Raw genomic sequence first — 7,895 nt, forward strand, 5'->3', positions numbered from 1 at the left:
ACGTACTGTATTACATCAACACTCTAACAAGTTAGTACTGTAGTTTTGTTAGTACTCTAACAAAATGTTTCTAATTAAACATAACTACAAATCAAGCCTTTGAGGAGGTTTTCTACATCTCTCAGGATAACGTCTCTGTAAGCCTAGGTGCGATTCAGGTGCAGGTACAACCGGCATTGTGACATCTGGTTCATCTTCATGTGACTCAGATTCATTCACGTTAACTGATGTAGGAGGGGCAGTGTCGACAGCATTGTTGTCCTTGACATTCGAATCAGAGGCAGGTAAAGGTGAGGATTTTGTCTGGCGATCCACCAACTGATCTACATGGCGTCTCTAAGTGTTCTCTCCAACCTTCACTGTGTACGTCAAGGGTCCAGTTCTGGTGGCGATAGTACCTGGTTGCCACTTTTCCAGTCTGTAGTCGTGTGCTAAGACCTCTTGTCCAACTCGGAAATTTCTTGTAGGTCTGTCCTTTATCTGCTCAAATTGTTTGTTTTCCACGTCACGTCGAACATTGGGTTTGATGAGATGCAATTCCATACGGCGATGCATCACATGCCAGCCTGATGGGTATGGATGGATTGAAATGTGTCAGCACTATATCAGAAGTTATGAGCATCTTGGTCTTTTGGAAAGCTTGTTCGCAACTGTCTGACCATTTCCACTGTGTTCTTGTTTGCAACAGTGCGTTCAATTGGTGTAGCACGGTCGAGAGGTTTGGAAGAAATTTGTGATAATAGTTCACAAGTCCGAGATATGATCGGAGTTGAGACACATTCTGTGGGTGTGGTGCATTTAACACAGCTTCAATTTTGTCCTGTGACTTGTGTAGACCATCTTTGTCTATCACATGACCACAATAAGAAATCCGAGACTTGAAGAACTCACATTTTCCTTTGTTAGCTCTTAGTCCATACTCACACAGTCGAGTCAGCACACGTTGTAAGTTTTGGAGGTGATCTGCATCATCCTTCCCTGTTACAATGATATCGTCCAGGTAACACTGCGTTCCTGGAATACCCTGCAGCACCTGGTCCATCGCTCTCTGCCACAAGGCAGGGGCTGATGCAATTCCAAAAACAAGTCGGTTGTACTGATAGAGCCCTTTATGTGTGTTGATGGTCAAGAATTTCTTGGATTGCTCATCCATCTCCATTTGGAGGTATGCTTTGGCCAGGTCAATTTTTGAGAAGTGTTCTCCACTGGAGAAGGATGCGAAAATATCTTCAATATCTTCAGGGGATACTGTACTGCATGAAGAGCTGAATTAATGGTCACTTTAAAGTCCCCACAAATACGCACATCCCCTGTCTTACACTTTTTGATCACAGGAACTATGGGCATTGCCCATTCACTCCGTTCAATTTTAGTCAGGATTCCTGTTTTTTCCAAATGATCCAGCTCTGCCTCCACCTTGGGACGACTTGCATATGGGACTGGGCGGGCTTTAAAGAATTTTGGAGAAGTGTCTTCTTTTAACTCCAGAGTTTTTTCTCCAGTATAAGTCTTTAATATCACTGATGTCTGTTGCAGTGGTATTTTTGAAAACGTCGTTTGTAATCAGCTGCTGAGATGACCGATAAGGCAGATCCAGTGTCTAACTCCATCTTGAGTTTAACACCTGACACTTCTGGCGTAAGCCAAATAACTCTTCGATCTGTCTCTTTAATACTGTACAGTTCCAGGCATGAGAGATCATCAGTATCTGAACTTGTGTTCAAATGTTCATTTAAAATGTCCACTACTTGCTGGAACGATTTATTCACTGGCTTTTCAGGGGTTAACAGACTACGAAGTAGTCCATAAGTCTTCGCTCCCATCACGCTCAGCAAAACAGCCACTTTCTTATCATTTTCAATGTCACAATCTCACAGTATAGCTCCACTCTTTCCACATAAGTTCGCGCTCTTTTCGTGAATATTCCCTTCCGTTTCTTGTCCATTCAGGTCTTTTTTGTTGCATCTGTGTTTGTCGATCCCATCCTCGTCGCCAATTCTGTTGTGTCTGCTGGCAGATAAATAACGCGACACCATCGTTTGCTGTGCAACTCACGTTATTCTTTTTACTGTAACGAAAGTAACGAAAGTAACGAAAATCATAGACATAATACAAAAAACAAACATTAAGCTACACTTGAAATTATGGATTTGTACGTGTATAAATATATTTTATGAATGAGTGTACGTTTGTTAGATAATGAAATATATTCATATATGAATGCCTATATAATCATATTGTATATTTATTAAATGTACATAAACATTCATTAAAGTCCTGTCTAAAAGAAAAAAGAACTGTCTCAATGGCCTTTATTTAAAATCATATTTTGCGATCATTTAAGTTCAGTTTTACATTTGTAGTATTTCAATACATTCTTGCCTGTGTTTCATAAAACAGCTGTAACTTTTGAAACAAGCTTGATATTTGTTGTTCTGAAATTAGAATGATCAACAACAATTCTAACTAGATTGTAAAGTTCGTAGAAAAACTAAGTTGGCTTGAAAAAGCCTAGCCAGAAAGTTTGAAAAAGTTTTACAATGTTCTAGCATGGTTTAACATTATTTAAAATGTTTCTAGCGTTAGGGGATAACAGCTTAAAGACCCCGGACCAGATATGATGAAGACCATGAGTCACGAGGTACAATCAAATAAGTAAAAATTTATTGAAGTTTCATCGGTAGAGCCACCAGCAATACTTTGGTTTCTTAGCTCCACACATTCATCTTGTCGGGTTTTCGACAGCAGGCCACTGTCAACCATTGACTGCAAAGAGTCCTCCCTAAGTGAGGCTGCAGAATAGCACACTGCTCTATTTGTCCTCTGAAGGTGATCGCATTCAATGCCTGGATTGCCACTTTCAACTCCAATCCTCATAAAATCTCGACACAGAGGGGACTCACAGGCAATAGACCCCGAGACTATTTGTTTCTTTACGTGATCAGGGACTCTACGTCCATGGGCATCTTTTGGGGTGACAAAAATCCCATTTCATTCATCAATACAAAAGACAGGTGGCTGTTCCCTGACCTGCTGCCCTGCCTGTGGTTTTTCTGAAGATGGCCCTTCTGAGGGACAATATATAAACATGTTAAAGTAGACAAAGATCAATAAATATTAAACGTTCTTAAATACCAGTATCAAAAGTACATACTGTCTGGCTTGTTGGTAATTTTGCCTGTAACAAAGATCTGCAAAAAGGACAAAAGATGAGGTGAGTTAATCATAACATGAATGACAAAGTGAAACAAGACTTGAAAATGTAACTAATAACATTGCACATACCATGATTATGTAGGTGCTTTATAAACTCAGGGGCACGACACAAGATGTGCCGACACTTTGGGCAATGCCAATGGCACCTCTTTTGTTGTTGAGCATTCAACAAAAGCAAGGAACACAATATTTTTCTAGAAAGACAAGAGAAAGTTAATACATTTTAACTTACAACAAACGTAAAATGAATGTGTGCTTTGTACAATGCTTACGGATGCCATTGTCCAAATATATGGCATGCTTTATATGCTTTTTGCCTGAAACTGCTCAGGACTTGACATCACCCCAGTTGTACAGTAGGGATTTACATTTACAGCATTTGGCAGACACCCTTATCCAGAGCGACGTACATAAGTGCTTAAATCTCTAACATTGAATACATGCTGGATCACTAAGTTACATACTTAAGATACCATGAGTTTAAAACATTTTCATTGTAAAATGACTCTGATCTGAAAATGACAACTCTGAACAAAAGTGTCAAAGGTGTTTTTTTTTTTGTTTTTTTTTTTAAAAAAAAAAAAAAAAAAAAAGTAGTGTTAGTTGAAGTAGTGCTAGGAAAGTAGTGCTAGTTGAAGTGTTTCCTGAATAAGTAGGTCTTCAACCGTCGCTTGAAAATAGCCAGTGACTCAGCTGTCCGAACCTCTAGGGGAAGTTCGTTCCACCACCTTGGTGCCAGTACAGAGAAGACTCTTGTAGTATACTTGCCTCTGACCCTGAGAGATGGTGGAGCCAGTCGAGCAGTGCTGGTAGATCGGAGGGTGCGGGGTGCAGTGCGAGGAGTGATGAGGGCTTTGAGGTAAGAGGGAGCTGGTCCATTTTTGGCTTTGTAGGCCAGCATCAGTGTTTTGAATCTGATGCGTGCAGCTACCGGAAGCCAGTGGAGGGATCGCAGCAGCGGGGTGGTATGCGAGAACTTTGGCAGGTTGAAAACAAGCCGTGCAGCTGCATTTTGGATCATTTGCAGAGGACGGATTGCGTTCATAGGTAGACCTGCCAGCAGTGCATTGCAGTAATCCAGTCTAGAAATGACAAGAGACTGAACAAGTACCTGAGCAGCCTGTGTGGACAGAAATGGCAGAATCCTTCTAATGTTGTAGAGCAGAAACCGACATGAGCGAGTCACATTAACAACATGAGAGGAAAAAGACAGTTGATTGTCCATGGTTACCCCAAGGTTGCGAGCTGTGGCTGAAGGGGAGATCAGATCGTTGTGCAAGGATATAGCAAGATCATGACCTGGGGATGAATCACCTGGGATGAACAGCAGTTCAGTTTTGCTAGGATTGAGCTTTAACTGATGAGCAGTCATCCATGATGAAATTTCTGCCAGACATGCTGAGATCCGGTCAGAAGCTGTGTTATCTGAGGGTGGGAAAGAGAAGATAAGTTGTGTATCATCAGCATAGCAGTGGTAAGAGAACCCATGTGAGGAAATGACTTCCCCAAGAGAGTGAGTATACAGGGAGAAAAGAAGAGGACCAAGTACTGAGCCCTGTGGGGCTCAGGAGTGTCCTCACAAAACAGGATTCAGAGTTTGCATTTTGCGCCACAGCCCACGCCAGTCTATCCATGAATACACAGGAATCAGGAAAAAATTTCCATATTTTTAAGAAGAGTACGAAAAACAAATCATTATGAAGTGTTGGCAAGGGCTGCAACAGTTTTATATAAATACCAATTACCAAGTGGTTACTTGAAAAGTGCAGTCTTTATTGACTAGATAAACTACTACACTTCCTGTATGGTGGATACTGCTTTTGGTGGCAAGGGCTCTGCAGGTAAACTCTTTCCACCTTCCAAGTCAGAGCTGACTGATGACGCTGATGAACAATGAGACTTCAGGTCTGTCTTCACTTAAGTTATCAGAATTAGCATTGTTCTTAATTTTTCATTGTCATTTCTCATTTTTTTGTTTTCCTCCTCCATTTCTTTCAGCTTTTTCTGAACCTCTGTCAAGGTTGTGGCTTGATACTCATCAACAATCATTTGGCAAAATTTCTTTGTGGTTTGAGAATCATTGCCCTTTTCCTTTGTGTCTGTGAAGGGAAAAGAAACAAGAGATGGAGAATTTTTTTGGATATGTCTTCTTTGATATTGGTCTTCTAGTTCTTACCTCTATGTAAACAGATTGAAATAAAATGACTATACATTATAGGATTCTACATGAGAGAACCTGAAGGGGAAGGGGAGGGAGGCAGATCTCAAAGGAGATCTTAATGCTATGCACATTTTGGTCATAGTCAGATGCAAAAATATGCTGGTTACTTTGTTGTCTTGCCTTGTACAAACCCCCATCACTGTGCTTTTGTCACTGCTGGGTTAATGTTCCAAATAACAATAGGAACTAGGCTTTGTAATACCAGTCATATTTCATTTTCTCAAAATGTATTATGTCACAATTTACTTTAAGGGATCTGAGAAATGACATTTTCAAAATAGCCATTTCTTTCTACATTAGGACCATTCTTGATGTAAAAATCATATTAACATTATAGATGCACCTCAGGAAACATTATAAAATAATAAAAACCCAGCATGACCCCTTTAAGTTTATGGTTTGTGATTATGCATGAGTGACATGAGAGAAAATACTGTAAATAGTCTTACTGGTGTATTCTCAACATCAGTTTCATCTGAATCTGTGTATCTTGATGGCAGTTCTGTGGCCCTTTTCTTAGGCAGTGACTTTCATCAGACTCCAACTGGGAGGAATTCCTTAATCTTAGCTTTAGTATAAAATCAGTTGTCTGAAAAATAGTTCAAAAAGGCAGGATTGTGATCAGATTCACCTCAAAGAAAAGAAACCACTATTTAAAAATTTAAATTTAAATTTAAGGGACAGTTCACCAAAAATTTAAAATTCTGTCATCATTTATTCACCCTTAAGTAGTTCCAAACCTGTACACATTTCTTTGTTCTGCTGAAAAAAAATTTTTTTTAGAAATAATGCTTATAACCAAACAGTGGGGCACCATTGACTTCCATAGTTGGAAACATATTCAATGGAAGTGAATGGTGAGCAAAAACTGCTCGGGTAAAGCATCATTCTAAATGTCTTCTTTTTTGTTCAGCAGAACAAATAAATTTATACAGGTTTACAACTTCAGGGCCAGTATTTGATCACAGAGAAAACTATCCCATTAATAATAAATAGTGTGCATATTATCGTGCAATTGTAGTTACACAACTACTGCTATAACAACTTCACACATCACAACAGCTTTACATTACTTATTGGACATTATAAAAATAATTAGCATTACAGTATATCAGTCTACTTACTGCTTACAAACCTGAGTCAGTGTACACTGGCTAGCCATGTGTTAGCTTTTTCTCTTTAACATTAAACAGCAGCTATATAGTCAGTTTGTGGGTATCCATCATCATCCATCTTGTAGTCATCATATTTATGGCATCAGTTTTCACCTCGCTGTACATCCCAGCATCCTCACTGACCCATTGGACCACTGCACCACTGCAAACTTTCTCATCACACTTTCGTAATTAAAAGAGGGTAAATTTGAATTCATTTAGATTGCAATTTAAGCATTAAATGCTTTTTTATTATATGGCAAAAGGGAAGTTGATGTAGGTGCTAAGTAATAAGAAACACATCCTAATTTTGCAAGTGGTTAAGGCTCTGGGTTGTTGATTAAAGGATCAGGGTTCAAGCTGACACTGTTGGGCCCATAAGCATGGTCCTTAACCCTCCCTGCTCCAGGGGAGCTGTATCATAGCTGCCCCCCCCGCTTCATGCTTCATGCTTCAGAAGCTTATACAGCATTAGTACAGATTGTGCTTTATTACTTCACAGGAATAAGATAAGAGTGAATATAATAGCACTGGTAAAACGATCAAAATTACTAACGCTTAACTAATGTGGAAAAATTCCTGTACATTAATGTGAGCTACATTGTTTTGAGAGATATCCGCCTAAAGCAAGCTACAAACGTGAACTCCTCTTCTAACATAGAATTATGACCACAAATCTTATGATAGATAAGATTAAATAAGTTACCGTTTGCTGTCATGATATGATAGGCAGCATGTTAGAAAGGTATCTTACCATCAGCCCAGACGCTTTACAAATGTAGTCCACTTCCACAGTCCAGCTCGCCCAACTAACATATGCCTGAACAACAGGGACAATGTTTTGGGGTATATATTACAATGTTTTTTAGGTTGCATATATTAATATTAATAATTCGGTAGTGTGGGTGAATTTTACTCATTATTATTTAAAAGAACTTGCTGGCTAACATAATAGGTAAATAGACTATTCGCAAGGGTAGTATTTACCACCCACCAAAATAATTTTTAGAGTGCATTCTCATTACTCATTAGTAAGATCAAGATAAAACAATCATTAAATAAACACATTTTTTCATTAAACAGGATTTACAATATTGCATTTTTCCAAATTATTCAAAATAAATAGTGCAGACAAACAACAGAATGTATACAAATACAGTATACACAAGCACATTGTTATAATTTATTAAACAGGACCTACTTTGACAGAAACATTAAACAAATTAGTAAACAATCTGTCCTTGACCGTGTATGCATCAAGTGTTTGGTAGTCAACCTCCTCACCAGGAAAAAAACAATTCAGT

General features: G+C 38.9%; 1 pseudogene; it reads right to left on the minus strand.

Moving 5' to 3' along the window:
* Positions 1 to 505: 505 nt before the first annotated feature.
* Positions 506 to 2,036, minus strand: LOC132844783 (uncharacterized protein K02A2.6-like; annotated as a pseudogene).
* Positions 2,037 to 7,895: the final 5,859 nt, after the last annotated feature.

The sequence above is a fragment of the Tachysurus vachellii genome, chromosome 4, assembly GCF_030014155.1.
Source record: "Tachysurus vachellii isolate PV-2020 chromosome 4, HZAU_Pvac_v1, whole genome shotgun sequence".
Taxonomy (NCBI): domain Eukaryota; kingdom Metazoa; phylum Chordata; class Actinopteri; order Siluriformes; family Bagridae; genus Tachysurus; species Tachysurus vachellii.